Genomic DNA, 23,132 nt, shown 5'->3' with positions numbered 1-23,132 from the left:
AATCAATAAATCAAGATGGACTAGACAGGCCACATTGCAGGCCCATCATAAATCCACTCCTATTCTGGCATTTCTTTAACAACTCAATAATTATATATTTTTTTAAATCATTATAAAAAATGATATACATAATGAACATAAATATAGGTTAAACAAATAGTCAGCTATCTGGCATTGTGTAACGCAAATAAAGCCATGAGAAAACAGCCTGCTGTCTTGTAAAGGTTGAATTGTGAATAAAACATAAAAGAAAACACAAGAAACACCAAACACAGTTTAATACCCTGACCCACATAATGTGTCAGCCAGTTTTGATTGGTGGAATGTATAACAGTGAATGCCCTGTGTGTGTGTGTGTGTGTGTGTGTGTGTGTGTGTGTGTGTGTGTGTGTGTGTGTGTGTGTGTGTGTGTGTATGAGAGAGAGAGTGTGAGAGAGAGAGAGAGAGAGAGAGAGAGAGAGAGAGAGAGAGAGAGAGAGAGAGACATAGTGCAAGTTTCTTTTCATTCTCAGCAAATCTTGTAATGTATTTCAAATATCATGATCATGTAACACATATATACAAATGCCAAAGCTAAATTTTTCAAATAGAGCCACATGCATCAAAAATCCCACAGTCACTATAGTGCATACTCAGTTGTTCCTGCATTTCCCCAATCTTCCAAAAAGCATTCCAATGTCTTAGAGCCATAAATCTATATTCCTATATAATTCAGTAGCAGGGAGAGCAATACTTCGAAAAGTTCTTAATTTTAAAGAGCATTAGCAGGGTGTTGCATGTTGCATTGGTTGTGAGATGTGGTCAAGCACCAGGTCTAACCAAAGGAGACACACACACACACACACACACACACACACACACACATGTCCACTCAAGCACAAACATTTTATCTTAACCTTGAACAATATGAAAGTCACAAGCTAGTAATGGCACCTTTTGTACTGCATTTCCTTTACTTTTTAATTTTTTTAATTTTTTGTCGAGTTATATAACAGCATGGTTTGGAGTGTGCTGTTCCACTTGTACTACAGCATTCTGTCAATGATTATGCGGCTTAATTCATAAGTAAACCCTTTGTCATGCATTTATATTATTTAGATTTAAATTTAGTTTTGTGGAACATCAAAGAGACAAGTTAAATCCTTTTTTGTACATACTTTGTATCTGTGATAACCCAGTGTCTTTCTCTTTCTTTAGAAAAGCTGACTGGAATTTCATCAGAAAATAAATAAATGCCTTCTAAAAGATGGAACCATGTGCTTTATTTAGTTAAACAACGCATTTTTATCCATAAAATATTAGTCATAGATTGTGTATGCATGCGTCGTAGAAATCCTTGTAAAGTAGCTGTTACTACAGAAACGCATGACGAGAACACATAAAAAGAAGTCACATGATATGATTAGAATAAGGACATTAATGTTAACTTACATACTGTTTATGTTACAGCCAGAACTACTCTCTAAGTCATAGAAAGTCTAAGAAAAACATTGAAAAATGGGTACAAAAAAGGGGGTGTGGGGGCTCTGTTTTAAGGTGTGGCTGATAACAAAACAATGACTAATCTTTAAAAGAGAAACCATCCCAAAAAATTTTTTTGGAAAAAACCTGTACACCTAGACATGTGTTAGTCTTTTGAGTGTTAATTTTACACGACAGATTTAAACATTCCCATGACTTTACCTTTGCGTACAAATAGTTTATTCCTCAAACAGTTTAATGCAGTAAAAGTACACACGGTCTCAGTGTATCTCGTTTCATTCTTGCTGATTTTCCAAACATTTATTTGTTGATTAATATTTACCTTTTTTTTGCCCAAGCGTCTAGAAAACGTTAAGATTAATGCTAAATAATGAATACAATAATAAGGGTACTCTCTTTTTTAACAGATGTTGCTGATCTAAATTATTATGAAGCTCAAATATCAAGTCAGATAATAATTTTGGGGGGGGGTTTTTGGTTTCAAATCAGTTACTTTCAGTTATTTTATTCTCTAAAGAGCGCTGCTATGCCCCGCTGAATACACTATCTGAGCTTGAATCAAGACATGCCTATCACTGTGATACATGAAAAAGTGTCTTCAGTTTAAATTGCAAAAGGGAGGCAACAGAGGAATTAAGCCAGGAAGGTAGTAATTGGAATTTTAAATGAGATGCCATGTGCCATGCTTTTTTTTATTTAAACTTATGTATGACTAATAGCGAATAGCTGATCATTTTCTTTCATGTAAAACGTAAAAACTCTATACAAAACTCCAGCAATAATATACCTATAACCTTTTGCTCAGCTCCTGATTCAAAACTAGCCTTTTGATGTATACAGGTATCAAGCAGTGCCTGAGTAATTTCTTTTAATGCTGCTGTAAATTAAAGGCCATTGAGGCAAAAGTGTTATAAGACCAAGCAGAGAAAAAAACAGCATTTTGTCCTTGTCTGCCTTCTGTGTGTTCTCCTTTGTACTAATTATTATGTGAGAATGGAAAAACAGGCAAAATGGCAATAATGTCAATACCTTTATATCCACCAGTCGCTTATTTAGAGCTCCAAGGTCACTCTATAAGGATTACAGGGCTTACATTTAACACGGCAGTTCATAAACTCCTTAACACACTCACAAACACACACACACTTAGAGAGGTTGGCATGCTCTGTATCTGTCGCACATATATCGCAACCCCAAATCTCTCATCCCACAAGGTTATAGTGTTTTTCGACTGGAAAGCCGCTATGTTCGTATAAAGAGCAATTGAACTGACTGCTCGAGCTGTCTACTCACTTACACAAGATGAGGTGTGGAGTACAAAATTGCCTGCAGAGGACAGACAGCAAATGACAGAGTCTGGGAAAGAGTGAAAGGGAAAGAGAGACAATGCGCGCTACGGAGTTATCCAAAGGTGCAAAGTCCCCAAGGGTGCTGGCCACCAATTTCTACAAGGTCAACGGTGGAGCAAGAAAGGCTAATCCTCCCAGAGAGCCATGACTCGTGTTCTAAACCATGCAGGGATGAGGGATCCCTGAACAGCAGGTGTTTCTCACTTCAGTGCTCTGGTGCGTGTTGCATCTGCTTTTCCACTGACATTACGGACTGACAATGTCAACGCCGAGCTGGGTGTATACAATGCTAGAGGGGTGTACGCATGCATTATTCAGCGCGAGGCATAAATCTCTTGAACGGTTCCGCTCAGGTGTTTCGCAGACTTCAGATGAATCTCAACGATGCTGACACAGATCAACACTTTCCTCCAACATAATATCAATTACAGCCACAGGAAGCAGCCCCAATTTTTCCACGCCGTTCCCCTGAGGGTTTTTATCCTAAGATGGATTTCATGATTGGGATACATGGAGAGGGATCTGAAGCCGTAGCACCTCGTATCTCGGCATAAGCGGCAACATCCTTGACACATCACTCCCTCTGCCTGAGCCATGACTGACACCTCTTGATGTGTAACGTTCTCTGCGAACAAATACATTAGCTTTCGCTGCAGAGCCGTGAGCAACGTGTGCCATTTAGACTGTCAGGCCAACAGCACCTCATCATAATAAGCTAATATCACTTTTGAATGGCTCAATGTGATTCACTTTCAATGGCAGCATCACAGAAATAGTTGTTTCGTTTTTTTTTTTTTTTTTTGTGTAATTTTTTTATGATCTCTGCTGACATCCTGGCAACGTCCAAAAAAATAAGCACGCTTGCTTTGAGCTGTGGATTCCGGGGGCAGACGGATTTAGGCAGGGTTTATCGTCAACTAAGGGATAAACAAGTTTGAAAACACATTAATGCTTATAATTTATCATTCTGCCTTTGATGTTGACGTTCCCTTTACAAAAAAAAAAGTATACTTATGTAGAATACCATGCTGGTTTCCTCCCCCTCTGCCCTCCCATAACCCATTCACAGCTTTTGCTTTGTTGCCTACAGAGAGATGCTGTTAATGTTGCCAGAATATTTTAGTTTGGCGTACAGTAGCTTTGAGAATGAATAATTAATGAACGAATACATTGAAAGAGGTGAAAGACCAATTGTGAACAATTAACTTTTTCTTTAGAGGGAGGGAAAGTGATGTACTGCTTTGACACACACAGACACACAGACACACACACACACACACACACACACACACACACACACACACACACGTACATAAGCATTTTTTCTGAACACGCACACCCAGTCCAACTTTCATGAATTGGTGGGGGGGGTTAAGACCCTTTCCCGATCATTACGCAATAGTTATTATGGAGATTCACTTTTTTAAATGTTTACGTGTCACAAACCAGCAACGTTCAACACCAAAAACGTTACAAAGGATTGAGTCAATGTAGCATCTTATTTTTAGACACACTCCCCTACTACAATTATAGACTTATCCCAGCTTTTAACTAATGCCTAGAAAGATTATGCATTGAAAGATTTGTCAGTACACCTGAACAGCCTGCTTTACTTCGTCATCAGGGAACCTCCACGACCGGGGGTGTCACTGACAGACGTACGAGCATCTTTGAAGACATTGCACCATTCAAATGTTGTATTGCAGCTGAGATTCATATCACCGTACTGTGCTTGAAGTATTCTGAAGATATCTGTGGGTTTTACGCCTTAGTTCACAAGAAACTTCATCACCACACGCTGTTCCATGCATGCACTAATACTGTCTACTATTTTGATTAACAGTTTGGACTGGCCCGCGACATGTGCGCCACCTATCAGTAATAGAACACAATAGCCACGAACTACTGCATGCAGTACTGCCACGCTAGAATCCATATTTATATAAAATTAAAAGTCCCAGGTTTGACTTGAACAGCCCTCATATATCAGTCACGTGAATAACAGCTGATATGCATCCATGTGCCACATTTTTTTTCAGAATTGTATTGGTAACACTCTCAACCACCTTGAAATCTGATAGGCTAATTAATCAGCTTAGCATTGTAAACAACCAATCATATTAATATAGTCTTTAGACAAGAATTATGTTCATATATCGTAAATCCGAAGTTTGAGAAGAACTTAGCTGGCAGGCAAAGATTGCTTTTGTGCACGTGCAGAGCGAGTGTATTGTTGAGCTTGTTGATTTTAGAGTTACAATTGAACCCTGTTACAACTGACGCCATTCTCCACTAATACAGTTCTAGCCTGAAAAAAGCCTGGCAGACAGACGACAGAAACAAATGCCGACGTTTTTTAGGTGATTGCAGTCTCATTATAACATCAAGTTGAATTATTTCAACAAATGGAAACCATTTCACAGTTTAAATGTGTAATATTGTCAGTATTAAACCACTGCAAATTAGAGACCCCAGCCTCCCGCTGAATAGACAGACCCAATTACTGTTCAAGCTTGGCAAAATGAGACAAAAACCTAAAATAATTTCCGTCAACCGATGACAAAAATGATGTTGAGCACATGAGGGCACAATTGATGACATAATTAAGTGAAGTAGTTCCCCATTGCCCATGCATATATTACCAATGTATTATTTTTTTTTTTTCACAAAACAATTGACAAAATATGAATTAAAGTACATCTTTAACGATCTACAAAAGGGAAAGTAAGTCTGTTTTTGATTTCTCATTATTTTAGTGAGTGTTCACAAAATTCATCTTATTTCTATGTGCAGAGAATTTTCTCCCAAACTGCATTCTGACGGTGTGTGTGTGTGTGTGTGTGTGTGTGTGTGTGTGTGTGTGTGTGTGTGTGTGTGTGTGTGCAACTCACTCCCCCACACAGAAAATAGCCCTAAGAGCCACCGTGCATGACAATTAACCCAGAATTATTTTGTTAATGTGTTTTCTTGGCAGCCAAAACTTCCAGAGTCTGCCAACAGACGGGATGCTGAGTGAAAACGCGGAAAGCAAATGTACAGACACAGCGGGACAGTTCGCTTCCTCTGACTTCAGGCTTCATTTGTGCATTCCCACAGTAGGAATGCTTCTAAAGAACAGTGCTTTGTAGGGCTGTTCAAGATTAATGCTAAATGCTTGTATATAATTGCTAACACTGATCTTAATCTAAATTCCAAATTTATTGCTGTGATCTGATACTTACTGCTTGGGTAGTGTATACCGTGGTGGCGTGGTGTGAAGTTCAATAAAATGCAGTCATATATCTTGGTGGTCACATACCCCAATGGCAGAGGCTTATCCAATTTAGATCAAGTGTCTTTAAGGTATGCGTTTGTGTGTTGCAGTGGATATCTAGATAAATCGCTGCCAGTACGGCGGGTTATAACTATAAGTCCCACATGGGTCATTAGATCAGTGTTAATGGAGGCAGCATCCTACAGTGTAATATAACACCAAGGAGCCGTGTGGTGTGTGCTGGACAGTGGATTAAAGCAGCATTTATCACACGTCCCACGACAAAATGACTTGCACTTCATTGCTGCAAAGTGAGATTAATCAGAAATAGCCTCCATTATGGCACACACTTTTAATGCTGAAGCAGAACTTGACCAGACTGTAAAGCATTTAGGCTTCAGAGGTGGACAGTCACTTAAAAGGTCATGCAATGTGCTTTAATGTATGCACCTACCTGTAAAAAGGGATCCTCTTGATTATTAATTCATCCCACTGAGGAATATCTCACTGCATGAGTCAGATACTGATATTTTTCTCAATTCATTTACTTTTGTTTTTTTTGTATTCCCAGGTAGTGCAAAGCAACCAAAATCAAACATCAAAAGCATTATTTACCCCAGGCTTTAGAGCTATTTGTAGCATTTTGGGAAATCATGGTTGAAATTAAAATCATGCCAACAAAGCACTCAGGGAGCAAGTCATGATTCATACACCTTGACACTAATACTGTAGATGTAAGCACAATGCTGTCAACAGGCCTTCAACATCCATTAGCATAAACTCCTCTGATCAAAGAAGAACTGATCCTGTGTCGTTGCACTTGAGCTCTACTGTCTGCTTCAAAACACTCTCGACTCTTCACCTACAATTTGTGGTTTGTCACATGCTCCCATCAGGCTTCCAAGTAAGACATTAGTGGTAAAAAAAAAAAGGGACCCATACACATCGTGCATAAACACAGTCGTGGACTACAAAAAAAATCTACAAAATTAAATGATCTCCCAAATGTAGCCAGTATGTGCTGAATAGATATAACAAACTTTTCATAGCCAGGGAGTCCAATAACTGTTAAATAGACTCCACAGCAAGCAATAAAGCTTTTCAAAACCCATTAGGTATTATGTAATGTTTGTTGTTTGAGTAATGTTAAAGTTGTTTTACTGAGAGTTACTGAGGTTTGCTTTAAATCCGCTTGATTCAAGTGGCCACTCAAATGTCAAACTAAATGACCTCAATGAGTAATTATGATAGTTTTGATAATGGTGGTGTGTGGATTCCTCCAATGGAACAATAAAAGCTCACAGACATGATTATGGTTATGATTCACATACTGTAAGAGAGACAAAACAAGTTTGTACTGGATCATGAAATGAGATTGGAGATGCTTGTGTTTTAAACCTTTTAAACATAGAAGGAAGTTTTGTTTCTTTTTGAAAATTCAACCCTGTGCCATATGTGCATTTTTGGATTTCTAAATCGAACTGCCTCCCACAAGTAGAGCAATTCACGACATCAGGAGGTGACTGTACTGCATTGTGAAGTAATTTGGATAATTAGGCAAGCTGAGAATGTCTTTCTTTTCATTGTTATCAAGATTCATGTTGGTGTATTCATGTTGTCATTTAAAGGGCGTGATGTATTTTGTAAGACACAGTGTTGTGAGCAAAATGTTATTGTTGTGTGTAGGGAATACGCAGTTAACTCCTCCAGTCCTCCCACGACTTCACTGAAATGTTGCGGCTGCGATCTGTTGTTGTGCAGTGGTCATCATTCCACATACGCTATTAGCTCCAGGTATATGACAGCGCTCAACACTACACTCTAGATGAAGTGCTTGGAGCACTGGTGTGTCTATATGTTCAGAGAGAGAACTTTTCCCTTCCTCTCCACTGAATCTCTTGCTTGGTGTTCTGTATATAATCTTTTATTAATTAAGCAAATTATAATACTTGAAATAAATTAAGTGAAAGGTGATGGCCATATACATTTCAGGTGTACTGACACCTGCCATTCTATTTTGTTAAAAGATAAAAAGTGCATTATTTTTTGGTATCTGATTTCCTACTTATATTCAGTGGATTAAAATTACTCTGATATATTACAATTAGGATTTTTTTATTGTTGTTTTTTTTTCGATATGCAAAGTGATTTCTTGAAAATAAATTATGATTTGTAGGAGTTCATGCGCATCTGACTTGTATAACACCCAATATAAGGTTGGTGAATATTTAAACTCTAGAAGTTCCCAAGCCTCGTTTGTGCACTCATTTAATAAGCAGCAGCATTGCTAATTAGAGCACTTGCCGACAACGCAGCAAAAATAGTGCTCTAAGAAATAAATGAATTGTGGGTGTTAATTGATCCTTTCACTGAATTTAAATGTTTATTCTTCATGCTAAATCCATTTTGAAATTAAGCTGATAAGTAGCAATTAGCGAGAAACAATTCTGAATACTATGATCCTACTAGCATTGGGAAATCCAACTGAGTGAAGCTCTATTTGTTCTCTCATTGTCCGCAGTGCCTCCGAGTATTGTCTCATACTGTAATTAATTATGCAGTTTTCCAGTGACCTCCATTTAAATAGACATCAAATAAATCTAGATTCAGATAAATGAAACGCTCTTCTACAGTTGAGAGCTCAGTATTATTCAGCAAATGAGGAATTTCAATGCTATCTATGTTTAGGGTCAAATCCAGCTATAGACATATAGAGCTGAGAAATGAGAATAAGTGTACCTGAATATGCGCTGACCGTAGACACCCTTCAAAAAAAAAGACAGACTTGATCTTGATAGCACTTCTTTATACAAAAGTGAGACTGTGTTGCACTTACTGAGGATGTAAAAAGACAGTTAGTCTTTCATTTCCGACTTTTATCTGTATGAACTATGGCGAATATGCTGCTTTTCCCTCTTACTGCTTGCCCCCTCAATCTGCACTGACCTTTGTGTTAATGACACATTGAGAAGAGGCAGGCCAGCCATTTTTAAAGAATAACACCTTTCACAGACTGAAACGCTAAGGGAAGAAAATTAGCCCTTCTACCTCAATCAAAGACATGGGAAGAGAGGAAAGCATCAGTGATGACTGCTACAGACAGAGAAAGACAGACAATGCAGGACAGAGACATAGAGACGGGGAAATTCAACTTGACAGCTCACATATTTGGGCAAATTTTACATGCACAGTTAGCAATAGGCAGAGAATGTTAAGTTCAATACTGGGAACCCGGCAACGAATTGATTATGGATACTGAATAGAGATTCAGTAGAAACACTGGATTCATCCATTCAGTTCATCCATTCATCCGTCCATTTATCTAACCATCCAATTATCTACTTATTTATTCAATAAAATAATTACAGTTAAATGCAATTACTTTATATTTATCGCTTAAAATATATAGACAGTTGGTAAGAATAGAAGGAAAGATGGACATACTAGAGCTGGACATTCAATATTATATGAATTTAGCAAGACAATACATTATTCTGATGTACAATATATATATTTTGCTGAAATTTTTTTAACGAATTTAATCAATGCTCCGATTGTTAGCAGCTGACATTATTATTATTATTACATATTATTAGAATTTATAAAATTCTATAAATATATAAAATTTATCAATGCAGCACGTATTTCTGTTTGACCATTTTTATTAAATAAATAAATAAATAAATAAATAAATAAGAGGCAAAATTAAACCCTTCAAACACAACACACATTTGATTACGATGTCCTTCCTTTACTCAGCTATAAAATAATAATAATAATAATAATAATTTTTAATCACTGAACATTTGTTTTACTGATGCTCCAAGTCTCAAATCAAGCACCAAAATCCACCATCACGGACACATCCTGCAATTAAAACCGTCCTGTGAGGAAACAAAACAAAAGTTTTGTTTGGTGTCCTGGTGATTTACGTAATTAAAAACACCATAATTACTTTAAAACATTTACAAGAATATTTTGTCTTCATGCTCTATGTTGAATACGGTTTTACTAATAATAAACATACATTTGCATAAAGCCAAGTCAAGTCAAGTCAAGTTTATTTCTATAGCGCTTTTCACAACAGACATTGTCTCAGAGCAGCTTTACAGAAATCAACAGTAAAGGTGAATTGTGTGCATTTATCCCTGATGAGCAAGCCGTGGCAACTGTGGCAAGGAAAAACTCCCTTAGATGCATCCATATTTGTCCATGCCCATGTTGAGAGATATCGGATAGACAGATATACTGTACTTAAATATTGTGATAAATCTTTTTGTATAATAAAAATGTCTCCATGAATCATGATATAATATTCCTGGCATATTGCCAAACATTACACCATTCTGACGAAGGTTTTTCCCCTGCTGATGTTTTGATGATGGTAGTGGTGGTCTACAATCTGTGGTGTTCAGTTGGATTGAGGTCTGATCAAACCATTAATTTTTAGGGGCAGGGTCATCCTAAAAGAGACCACTCACATTAATATAAAAATGCTTTAATTATAATGACTAAGTATTTATTTGCATTGACCATCTGATCCGAGAAGTGAAATGAAACATTTTAAGTATGTAATCAGTTGAGAATTCTGGCAACAAGAATGTTAAATAGTAATATAATAATTTGACATGTCCATGCAGCTAAGCACACAGCTAGAGTTGTGTACTGTATTATGAAATATTTGCAAACACCTAATACTTAGCATACTTATGTAAGTGTTTTCTAAGTTTTTTTTTTTCTACAGAAATAGCTCTTGGTCTTGTCCACAACATGACTTCAAACCCCAACCATGTCCTTTAGCACACATTCAGCAGCATGGTACAAGCTGTATACAACATGCCATGATTTTTCAGAGACCATTGACTGATCAGCAGGAGCCAAGACCGACAGGGAAGAGCAACTGATGTGAGAAATTATAATTGTTTCTGCATTCTAATTATGGAGATGGAAATAATAGTTCATAGTAACCAGGAGTGATCTAGGTAAGAAAAGTGGTGTCCTCCTGTGACCAAAGGGCATGAACACAATAAAAAAACAAGACAAAATGAAAGCTAAGTCGAATACAAATAAAAACCTTTAGGCCTATTAACAAAGGTTGGAACATTTTTAACATCTAAAATATCTGCCTGAACATAAAGTTGGGGAATCAAGTTAACAATTTGCTTTACATTATCCAGGTCAGGTACAAGGAAATGTAAAGGTGGAATCTTTTTAAAATGCATTTGTTTTTATTAGGGAAAAAGTTATCAAGCTTGACAATGGTTCCAGGCATCTCAATCTAATTTTATAATGAAAATTCAAGTGAATCTTTCCAACTGTTTGAACATGTTGTCTCTTATGAGGTTTTCAACAGTGTTGAGAAAACCTTCTATAGCTGCGTATTTCTGGCTTAGTTTTATTATATAACCCCTGGTCACACAATCCAGACAAACCAGGACTCCCAGTAGTTCCACTCAAGCATTAACACAGCTACAAGCCATGTGTGTCATATCACAGTGATCCAAAAGAATATGCTGGAAAGCAGAGAGGAATACTGACATTAGCTGTGGTAGTGCAACAACTACCTATATACGTCATTTTTTGGACTGTAAGCCGCTACTTTTTTCCCACATTTTGAACCCCGCGGCATAAACAACGAAGCGGCTTATTTATGAATTTTTCCTTTGTTTTTCCCGGTTTCAGAAACTTCAAGCCAAAAAACTGAACATTAGACCAATTAAATTTCCGAACGGAAACGAAAAAACGTATCTCACCTGTGTTCTGATCTGCTTCGGGAGAAAAAACTTTTTTTTTTTAACGCACGACGATGCCAAAAGATAAACTCTCGAGAGAAATAGTTGTGAAAGGAAGGAGGAAGACAGTGAACAATCACTTTCTTGGTCGGCTACTGTTTAAATACAAGCCGTTGTAACGTGTTGAGTCTGGGTGAAGGGAGAGCTCGCTAACTCCAGTTGCAACAGAAATCATATAAGCACAGACAGGTTTCCAAAACTCGTGCTTTTTTATTTTTCTTGGCAACAGCGTTACGGGTTAGTCAAAGAAACTTAAAAATGAGCATCAGAATATAATAAGAACATAATCTTCGTCTTGCACACACGCAGTAATAGCAGAAAAATGCAGTGGCATGCTATTCCCAAAATACCGCTATGCTCCTAAAGGAAGCGCAACATATTTTACCCGTTACACCGTGTGTAACGTGTCTTTCGCTAAAGCCTGTGTAAAGTTAATTAGTTTCAGTGTAGACACTGCGGCTTATTTATGTTAAAAAAAAAAAATCTTTGTAAAATTAGATATGGGTGCGCTTTATAGTCCAGAAATTACGGTACTCTACACTATTTGGGCAAATTCTTATGTACACCTGACTATAACAAACATTTCAGAACCTTTCCCAAACTGCCTTCAGAATGTTGGAAGCACATGATTATCTAAAATGCCTTGGTGCAAGTTATAGTATGTATATAAAAAGGTTAGATGAATAGAGTTGGCAGTTTTAGCTTTTAGCCTGTTTTAGCTAGAGTTTCTATTGATTGTTATTGTTTTACAAATATGTTATGAGATTTAGCTAGTTTACTAGTTAAATTCTAGTAGAAAATGGGTGGCTAGATAGAAAGATGGATGGATGAATGGATAAAGTGATAAATGAATGCATAGATGGATGGATGCATGGTAAAATGTTGTTATCACAAACTTAAACTATATCACTTTAGTAAAGAAAATCCAGCAAGAAAACTTCACATCAGACATCAATCACACTATGATAATATTAGTAGAGGTAGTATATGTTTTTGACGTGATTCATGATAAAGTTATTAAAACTTGGCTATGAGGCATGCTACCTGTATGTAGTTACAAATGGCAAAACATCCCAGTTTGCAATTTACCAGTCATTACTTCATGCTGTGAGGATATTCTCCTAAACAAAATACACACTTACATCTCATAAAATGCAGGGTTGTAAGAACTGCGAAAAATATAATACTGTGTTTATTTCGATACATATTGCAATAATAATTTAGCTTGCAAGTGTTACAAAATACAATGAAGCCTCACTGGTGTGTTATATTACATTATACTGCCCTGTATTGTTTTGACCAAAATGATTTCTGTTTGTTAGTTCATAAAGTAAATCACGTGATTAATCAAAACCCTTATTTAAAACATTTGGTGTTGACACGTCAATTTAGTGTGGTCAGTCTACCAACTGAAAGAAAGCATACTGACCACACTAAATTGTTAAGTATGTGAATATGTGCATTCCTTGTTCCCGGCAATGGACTCATGTATTCGGCCCCTTTCACCAGGGTTTCCAGAATTCACACAGAATTCGCCACAACCCTGAGCAACATAGAGGGAGAATATTAAATATTTCTACACTGTGGGATGCTGGATCCAGCACACTCAAAGCACCAGTAAAACAAATCAACACCATAGTCAACAGCCCAACTTAACACAAGTATGGCTTAAACGTATCACCCACAACTGAATGTTGTTTATTGCTGTAAACACATCGGCTGGCAACTCATCAAGAGAGGAATAAGAGACAACCCACTGGAGATATAAAGAACCAAATACAAATGCAATATTTGGAAGGAACAGATTATGTGCTTTAAACTATTATTTTCTTCCCTTCTTTTTATTAGAAAGGTTGTTATAAAGATTCATTGAGAATGGATCTCAACAGACGCGACGGAATATTCGCTCAAGTAGTAGGGTTCTGCTTTCATGTGATTTTAAGCAAAGCAGTCAGACATGAAGCTTGTGGTGAACAAAGACCATGTTCATTAACACAAATGGTGTGATGTATCAAGACCTGAGGAACAGTCAGAGACAGAATTCACACGTCATGATGACAGTGCTGGAATTTCTAACTCTATGTTCTGGGGTCATAGCTAGTATGATTTAATTTAAAAATGTATTTAAATTAAGTCTCTCTCTCTCTCTCTCTCTCTCCCTCTCTCTCTCTCTCTCTCTCTCTCTCTATCTCTCTCTCTCTCTCTCTCTCTCTCTCTCTATCAATTTCTGTCTTTCTCTCATGTACAGATTTACCTAAGGAAACCCAGCAGTCAGATGCCAGGCTTCAGTGTCCACCTCACTGAAGTTCTATCCTTGTAAATTCTACAACATTTTGATGAAACGTTATCTACTGACTTTTTTTCTTATAAAAAAAAACATTCATGGTTGGATGAGTCAGTCTTTTGTGTGCTTCACTCCATATAGAGAAAGTTTCTGTGGTTAACCGGTAGGAACGCATCAAAATCTCAAACTTGTAGGTAATAATCAAAACTTGGAGCCAGTTGACCACAGGAGGTGTAATAGGGAGAGACATTACTAGTGACACCGAGGTAGTCAAGAGAATCTGATTTACCATATCAAATGCTGTGAATACTGCTGATATTGCATTTGCAGGGTGTTCAACAAAGAGCAAGCAATGCTCAACAAATATGCCTTTAACTATATTTGAGCAGTTTTTCTAACAAAATCATTTAATACTCACGTTGTTCTTACCCTGTGCTATATCATTTAATGTCACCCGGCTCCAAAAGGCAAAATGAAAAGCATGATTTATTAATATTGAACTTGTATAGTCAACGTTCATACCCCTGCATCCGGAGTTCAAATGCACATCGTTCTAACATCGAACAGGGCAAAGGATTCATTAAATGTATACCTCAAAAGAAAAACAACTTGTGCAATTTGACAGGTTGATTTGACAGTGTTGGCTTGACTACAGAGGAATATACAGATGGAGGACAAATAAACAAAAAGAATTTCCACAGAGTACAATGGTTTACTGAATGGTTTAATAGATATAAAAATAGTGTAAATTATATGCTCTGCCCTTCACAGTAACCGGGTCTTAACCACAGTAAACATTTAGAATGCTCTATTAAACAGCACTCTCCACAACTCTCCAAAACACCAATCAAAAGAATATGGTTTGGAATATTGGTGTTCATCTCTCCAGTATTCCAGAGAATCAAGCAGAATTTGTACAATGTTTCTTAAATGTTATAAACAGTACTAATTGGAATTGATTATCCAAAGTTTTTCCAGCACATAATAATCACCATGTCAAAAGGACACAAGATAAAAAATGTAATTGTGAATTCTTTGTTAAAAAATATCAGAAATCTTTCAGTAGACTCTTAAGATTTAACATAGTATTAAAAGACATGCATTCTAAACTACATTTACATTATGATTCGCAGATCCAAATTCACTCACTTCACTTCTATGCAAGGTTTAACATTTTCCTGTGTATCAATTTTGCTTCTTTTGCCTTCTACCTTGGTGGTACAGGGAAAAGAACTGCTGCCTGGAGTTCCAGGGCCACCATCCAAAACCATTCAGTTAGAAGGATAATTCAACTTGACCCTAGATCTTAATCTTTGAATTATCCCTAGATACATGTTTGTGAATGTGTTTGGTCACCTCAATTTGGCTGGCATCCGACCCGGTTCTAGTGTGGCTCCATATCTACTGTGGCCCTGACCAGGCTGAAGTGTTTACTCAAGATGAACAAATGAATAAATACCTTCTGCCTTATTTCCTGTTTATCCGTTTGTTTGCCCTGCATGTGCTTGTTGCCTGTTCAATTAACCTCCGTCTGTCAACTGTTTATGAGATTTCTAAATAAAAAACCCTGCAATTACATCCACCTGGTTGCATGACACCTCATGGTGCTCTTTGGGACTTCTGAGTATTTTTTTACACCGAAATGAAAAAAGTGCTTCAGAAATATGTGTTGCAGCCATCACTAAGCTACAACAGTCAGGGAATTAGTAATATTAAGTAAAAGTATTACATAGACTGCAGGGATCAAAGCATTATTATACAATTATTTTCCTGTTTATTTATTTTACAAATCACGCCTGTCCAGAGTGACCTTAATATGCATCTTTACATTGTCCTACCTCGAAATTGTATCATAAGCATGTCACCAATGTGAATGTAGAAAACAAGCATCAAGAATTTTTTTTTTCCTTTCCCAGCCCCACACACAGACAGCCTCCAACATCAATTTAGCACAGATCTGCTTTCCCAGCAGTGCTATCCAGCAAGTCAGTTATCTCTCCACTGCTGTGTTTTTCTTCCCTGTTTTATGCCAAGAAATCCATATGCACTATAAACATGTGAATAAGAGAAATACAATAATTGTAACACACCCACACTGAGATGTGCAGGTAAACAAGATATTAGGATGCAGAGGATGCGGTGCTGTTAATCATTTTGTCACTCAAGCACATTGTCTTGGATGTGTTCATTTCGTTAAAGCGAGCATTACAGCAGTTCCACCCTCACAAAGCATTCGAGAGCAGGTATGAGTGAAAGGACTGACAATGAAATGTCAACCCCCGAAAGGTCAGATATGAGTGTAGAGAGATGGTGCTTATGTAAAACCATTACTCTCAATAGCTGATGCATTATCACTAAAAGGCCAAAACGGACTAATCAGAAAGGTGATGGCTCTGCTGCGAGACATAAAACATATTCATCACAACACACTCACCGAACCAATATACTGTACGAAATAAATGAGTAAATCATGGAAAAACACATTAGCTACCTCTATAAAAAATATGCTACAGATTGTCTGTCTCAATCTGTCTTCCAAACATTTCACTAATATCTCATGTATGCTCCAATACGCTATACTATGCTGCCCATTCCAATGTTTAAAAAAAAAAAAAAAAACTCCTGTTTTTCCCCAGTTTCTGCTGTCTCATCACCTGATCATTGTTACACCTGATTTCGCGTTTACATCATACACACTTGCCAGCAACCAGGATCCATTCAAAATCTCATATACTGTAAGTTCTAATTATTTCCGGACATGATTACTGCAATTTTACTCACCGTTCTCACTTTATAAGCTATATCTCTCCGGCAGAGCACTTAGAATGCAGCTCCTCACCTGGTTCATAACCTCTCCAAATTTTCTCATATCCCTCCCCTATTGAGGTCACTCAACTGGCTCTGTGTCGGAGTAAGAATCTAATTCAAAATGCTTGTCTTGCATTTGGGGCATTAAAGAGGATTGCAGCACAATATATTTGCACCCTGGTTAAGAACTATACACTTGCACAACAACCTCAGGGCAGCTGGCTGGGCAGCTCTCTTTCCCTGGGACCTGAACAAAGGTTTTTTGAGGTGGGAGTTGGCCCCTTCTCTTAGTTTATTTTGCTTTATTTCTTAATTTTGTAAGGGTCCGGGATTTATCCTGTACTTACATTTCCTTGTTCAAGCCTGAGTGTGGGTTATTGTCTGTCTCACTAATCTGAGTTCTCCTAATGGGTTTCCTCTGGGTTTTCTGCTTTTCCTCCAACTTTCCAAAGACATGCTGGTAAGTGAATAGGCTTGTCTAAATTGCCTCTACATGGGAATGAGTGTGTGAATGTGTAATAGCCACCCATCCAGGCTGTATTAGCACCATACTTTCCTTCTGACCCAGTGATTCTAGGATCTGGATCCGTCATGACTCCAATGATGATGATAGAATAAAAGTATGACAAAAAACGAATGAAAGGAATGAATACGCTTACAATCTCAGCTTTTGGTTCTTTTGGTAAATTGCTTCAGAAAACACTGCCTGCTAAATGTAAAAGTAAAATGCATAGTTTACATACAGATAAAAGAAAACATGAGAAATGCATGAAATAGTAATTTGTTGAAGTGTGTGCACATTGTGTTCATGTTGGCTGGATGTTTGCTGTCTGATAATATTAGCTGTCATTGTCTAGAATTTCAATGATGCTTGATTGGGCTCAAGCTTTTACAGAAAGCTGCACTTTTGTCTGACTGCCATTTAGCATCTACCACTAATGTAGCTCACACTGTATAATTGCATTGTGTTTTGTTGCTAAGAAGAGAAATTAATTGGTACTTCTGATGACAGAAAGATTATTGACAGTCTCTCACTTTAGAATTTGGAAAAGGCTCAGATAATTTGTTTCATCTGGGACCTTGTTGAAAGTTTGGTGACAGGAATATCCTGTTAAAGGAGCTATAATTTGTCAGAATAATTGGTGATTTAAGGTGGAATTTACACTCCAACTTGCAATGGAAAAAATGTATCCAAAGTACAATGTAACATTTGAGAACAAAATGAAATATATTAAATTTTACAGCAAATCATATCAATCCCACATTTCTATGAAGATCTGAAGAGGCCATTAAAATACATTTTGCACAGAATTTTATGCATTGAACAGGCAGGCTCAAAATGTATATTTGTGGTTTCTCTAGTGCAGCCTGGCTGTCACGCTTTCAGTCACGCTTTTTCCACTTTTGTTACCAAACATTTCTGTGCGCATTCTGGAGCTCTCACTAGAGATTTCTCACACTATTCACTTTCGGTAAGTGTTTTATGGATCCAGAGCATATTCCCAAGAATATTTTGTTTAAGGCAGGAACAATGCCTGGATGGGATGCCAATCCATCACAAAGCATCAAACACAATCACACACATACACACTTGCACATTCATTCATTCCCAGAAGCGTCTTCGTTTAGACAAGCAACCTTCCAGCATGTTTTTAGGAGGTGGAAGTAAACCAAAGAACCCAAAAGAAGCCCACATGCAAGGATCTGCTTCCTAATTTTGGCCTGCTTCTCGATTCTTATTACGGTCTGATCACATGCTGTTTTTCAGGTAAGCAGCCAAGTAATGAATCAGTTGGAGATTGTAGGACACATTTGAAAAGGTGGTAAATCAACAGGATTCTCATTTCTAGGACTATTAATGAGAAAAAAGTCAATTATCCTAAGTTTCTTTTGTCTAAACTTTTCAAAATGTTTCTTGCTTATATGCTATGCATCACATTGCAATTGACAACGTCAGAATTTGGTCTGCTTTATCGGTCTTCATTTTCTAGCACCTAGTTTTTTTTTTGCCCTAAAGACAACTTGTTTGTTCATTGGGTGGTTTAGATGCAATTGAAAAACTCATTCCAGGCAGACTATACAAGATAAACCAGGCCAATCTTAAGAAAACCACGCGCAAGTAATTTTAATAGTCTGGCTATGGCACACAGAAAAAGTTTAGTACTTTAGCTTTGCGCTTCTCTGAATGCAAATAAATATATATTTTTCTCTCTCTTGCCATCTGAACTTAAAGCTTATTAACCAGCTTGTCTTGATTAATTTTATTGGTAAATGCTGGTTCAGTTTGTTTTACTGGCCTTATTAAAAAAACCTAACGTGTAACACTGTTTTCTGCTTATAAAACTAGGAGAAGCAGCTAAATAGAAATCTAGCTAAATATACAATGTGCTAACCATTTTCTTCAATAAGGTTCCTAAGATCACGTGCCACCAAAAATAGCATGCATTAAATAGCACATTGTTTCATATTCTCCTAAAGGAGCCTTTCTGCTATCATCCATAATGCTATTAAAAGTTTCTGATGAGCAAAATCAGGCAAGTCTAGACAAGCCCAGATCCTAAGCTTCTCAATTGTCTGGTTATTTTTCAGGTTGCAGACCTCAAACCAAATGCTCATCTGATCTGCACAACTCAAAAGGGGAAAGTTTTTCCTCTCAGAGCTAGCCCAGATTAAATTATGGTGGCAAGTCATCTGCTGCTGCATGCATCTCATAACTAGATTAAACAGCCGCCAACGGAGGCTGCAGTCACTCATTTGCAAAGCTTTATCAGAGCGTGCGGTAGACTTTACACTAATCAATTCACGTCAGAAAGCATGAAGAGTGCATCATGTCAGTGTCAGCTGGTCTGCTTACTGCTATATAGGGCAGATAATGTGAGTAATATAGGCTGTGTTCATTCAGTGTAAAGGCACTCATTAAGAAGTGATCACTGGCCCAGCCACAAGAATGCTGACTGTGCACATTAAGACCAAACAGAACCCTTAATGGAATAATAGCAAGGTAAATCAATGTTGCGCAAAGGTGCAATAAACATAATGCTACATTAGGCCTTTCATAATGAATTAAACCTAATGTCATATTAAGACTTGCATAATGAATCTTTTGCAGCGCTGATTGGAAATTAAAGAACTTGACAAGGTGTAGTCCATTTATCAACTGGAGACATAAACACTTTCCAGAAGACTTTACCTTAGCAATAACCTTTCCAATGACTTTGTGCAGTTGACATACACAAATCACATGCTTAACAAGTAAAAAGGTAAACTATTTAACCTTTACCTTAACTATTTTAAAGATCAGAAGAACCTTCTTTTTTGTAACTTTGCTACCATTTTGAACTCATAGGTGATTTTTCTTTTTTCTTAAAAAATATAAACAAGCACCATGAACATACATACAGCCATATCGACATGTCACACATACAGCCACTGGAGTTTCACAATGAGGAAAAACCCCCATAAAAGCAAAAAAATCTGTAACAAAGTAAGTGTCTAGAACGCATACCACCACCAAACTGGTAACTTTTAATATGGTAATAAAACTATATGACAACCCGTTGAGTCGGGGATCAGTTGTACAAGCCAGACTTTCTTTAACCTTATTTAGAAATGTCTGTGCTAGAGACCTGAGGCCTGTGACGCCACCAGATCCAAAATCTGTCACGTTATTTGTTGCCAAAATGCATGCATGATCACAGAACCTAGACTAATTATAATGAGCAGATGCTTTACACCTTTCAAGTCAAGTCAGATAATTTAGAGGCAGTGATAGGCCACTAGGCAGATAAGGTCTGACTACAGAGCAGTTACTAAATCTGGTGCAAACATTGTGCGCATAGTATTCCATCATACGTAATCAAATATCAGAAAATCTGATCAGATCTTTCTGTTAATCAAGTGACAACCTATCCTGGGTATTTAAAAACAGGCATAGATGCATTGAAAGCTTTTGTGTTCAATCCTGTGCATAGCATCTTATAGTCATGGAGGTGGTTCAAAACTAGAGAGGATGCAGTGTGCAGTGAAAGAGATACACACAGAAGCACACACTCGTAAGTGCCAAGACTTGGCCTAGCCTACCTGGGAGTCTTAAAGAATGGTAATCATTATGGGGTAGTATACTATAATTTGTTAATAATTTAACAAATTGCAGTACATAATTCAGCAAAACAGAGCAATTTATTGTAGTGTATTGTATTGTATAAACTATACAGTATAAATATATGTTGCAATGGGCTTGTGGACGAGCACCGGTTTGCGAGTGGAGGGAGCATACACTGCTATGTTTGCCTTCACCGGAAAACTTTATATATTTTTACAATTTTGTCATACTGCTCTCGTCAAGATAAAAAAATCTTAAGTCGGGGACCATCAATTTGGGGACCATCTGTGTGTATATATCAGATATATATATCTGATATCCATACTGATATATATATATATATATATATATATATATATATATATATATATATATATATATATATATATATATATACACACACACACACACACACACACACACACACACACACACACACACACACACACACAGAGAGAGAGGGCCATCATGGGGCCAGATTGGAAGAATTCTCTCAGTTGGATATCAGCAAATGGCAAATAAACCATTTATTTATTTTATATATAAGTGCTATTTGTAAATCCTTCTGTGTGACAGGGTCTGTAGTCATTCAGTTAATTCAAGGTAGTGTGGCTGAAATGCTGGGATGCTCCAAAGAATGTTGTCACTTCGGTTGACGAGTCAGTATTTACTGAGCATTCTACGCAAAATCATGCAGTTATCAATTTTCATGGCTATGTTGCCCTGTCTCCTGTCCATCAAAGCTGCAGCAGAAATAGTTTTTTCTGTAAACATTGGGATGCTGATGTTCTCATCGGTGTGTGACTTCAGCTGGAGAGACTGACTCATTGAAATCAGGCCACAGAGCACATAACTCAACTATGCAGGCAGGAGACGGGGAAAAAACAAAAAACAAAAAGCTACACCACTGAGAGACTATTCTTCATCTCCTACACTCAGCTACAATTCCATCAGATAAGTTTCCTCCTACAATGCTGGCTTCTCATCTGTTGACACAGAATATTCGTTACATTCTCTGCACTTCATTTTCCCCACTGCCTTGTTCTTATCATTTACAGTTCAAGTTTAAACAGAATACGCAAGGTTTTCTTGCTCTTTTTATCAAAGTGCTTTTTACAGGACCTGCTTCTTTTAGTTTTTTTTCCCTTTACCCTGATGAAACTAGGTTCTACATTCACTGTGATTTGTTTTTAGTTCAAAATCAGAGGCCTTCGGAAAAGAATGTGCTTTACCTAAAATGTTAGATACGTATCTCCTCGGATTGTGGTGATAGAGTGACATAGTTCAGCATGAGGATTGATGCACTCAATGTCCAGTTTAATATGGAACATCTGTACACCTGGTCATGTATAGTTATACAAATGTCATATTAAGAACAGTGAAATAGCAGGTCAAGGGCTTCAGTTGTTCAAATCAAATCACAGAATGCATAAAAACTGTAATCTTTGGAACTGTGGCATGGTTGTTAGTGTCATACGGGCAGGTATGCATATTTCTCCTCTCCTGGGGTTTTCACGCACACACTCATGCACACACCTAAACACACACAACAGTCTCTAGAGTTTGCAAAGAATGATGTAAAAACATCCTGTGAGCAGAAAGTCTACAGGCTGAAACAAAATATTGATGAGAGAGATTAAAGGGGGTACTTAGTTTATAGTAACTCAAATAATCACTTTTTACATCTTGCTGTGCAGAAAAGCATCTCAGAATGCCCAAAACATCAAACCTTGTGGTGGATGAGCTACAACAGCAAAAGACCACATCAGGTTCCATTTTGGTCAGCCTAGAACATGAATATGAGGGTATTGTGGAACCCATAATTCATAAACCACCCAAACCGCACAGCAGAAAATTGTCAAAAAAAAAAGGGCGGGAGATTCTTTTTTTTTTAATCTTAATCTGTTCAGGACTGAGGTTCCCTGGTGGTCTAGTGGTTAGGATGCGGCGCTCTTACCGCTGCGGCCCGGGTTCAATCCCCGGTCAGGTAACAAACCCCAGCCACTCTCAGTGCGGGTCCCAAGCCTGGATAAATGGGGAGGGTTGCGTTAGGAAGGGAATC

General features: G+C 37.4%; 1 protein-coding gene and 1 long non-coding RNA gene across 2 annotated transcripts in view; both read right to left on the bottom strand.

Moving 5' to 3' along the window:
- The window catches only part of ntm (neurotrimin), a 409,839-nt gene that overhangs the window by 368,707 nt on the left and 18,000 nt on the right, over window positions 1-23,132 (bottom strand). The gene's annotated exons all lie outside the window — the stretch shown is intronic.
- On the bottom strand, window positions 13,715-21,394 carry LOC310740705. The gene is made up of 2 exons (XR_014537710.1): window positions 19,280-21,394; window positions 13,715-19,242 (listed from the first exon to the last, which is right to left on the bottom strand). It is a non-coding gene; the product is annotated as an uncharacterized lncRNA (long non-coding RNA).

Source organism: Silurus aristotelis (assembly GCF_946808225.1).
Source record: "Silurus aristotelis genome assembly, chromosome: 18".
Taxonomy (NCBI): Eukaryota; Metazoa; Chordata; class Actinopteri; order Siluriformes; family Siluridae; genus Silurus; species Silurus aristotelis.
The sequence above is the reverse complement of the archived record's forward strand: the minus strand, read 5'-3'. Positions and strand labels throughout refer to the sequence as shown.